Raw genomic sequence first — 254 nt, 5'->3', positions numbered from 1 at the left:
ACACACACACAGGCAATAGACAGCCGGCGACTCATGACTAACTGGCTTACGCACCTGCGACAAAGGTAATGAGGAATTCGCCCACGCCCACGCAGAACATCTACAGCATGTACAGTTCAACGAAAACTCCTGACCTCTAAGTTACATAATCAGTATCATTTGGATATAACCAGGTATCAAATTTCCTTGAATGTTCTAAAATAGCACATGAATTGGTATATAGATTCACCGATGATTACTTTCTATCAATATGC

The sequence above is a fragment of the Penaeus monodon genome, chromosome 30, assembly GCF_015228065.2.
Source record: "Penaeus monodon isolate SGIC_2016 chromosome 30, NSTDA_Pmon_1, whole genome shotgun sequence".
Classification (NCBI taxonomy): domain Eukaryota; kingdom Metazoa; phylum Arthropoda; class Malacostraca; order Decapoda; family Penaeidae; genus Penaeus; species Penaeus monodon.
This window is presented reverse-complemented; position numbering follows the sequence as displayed.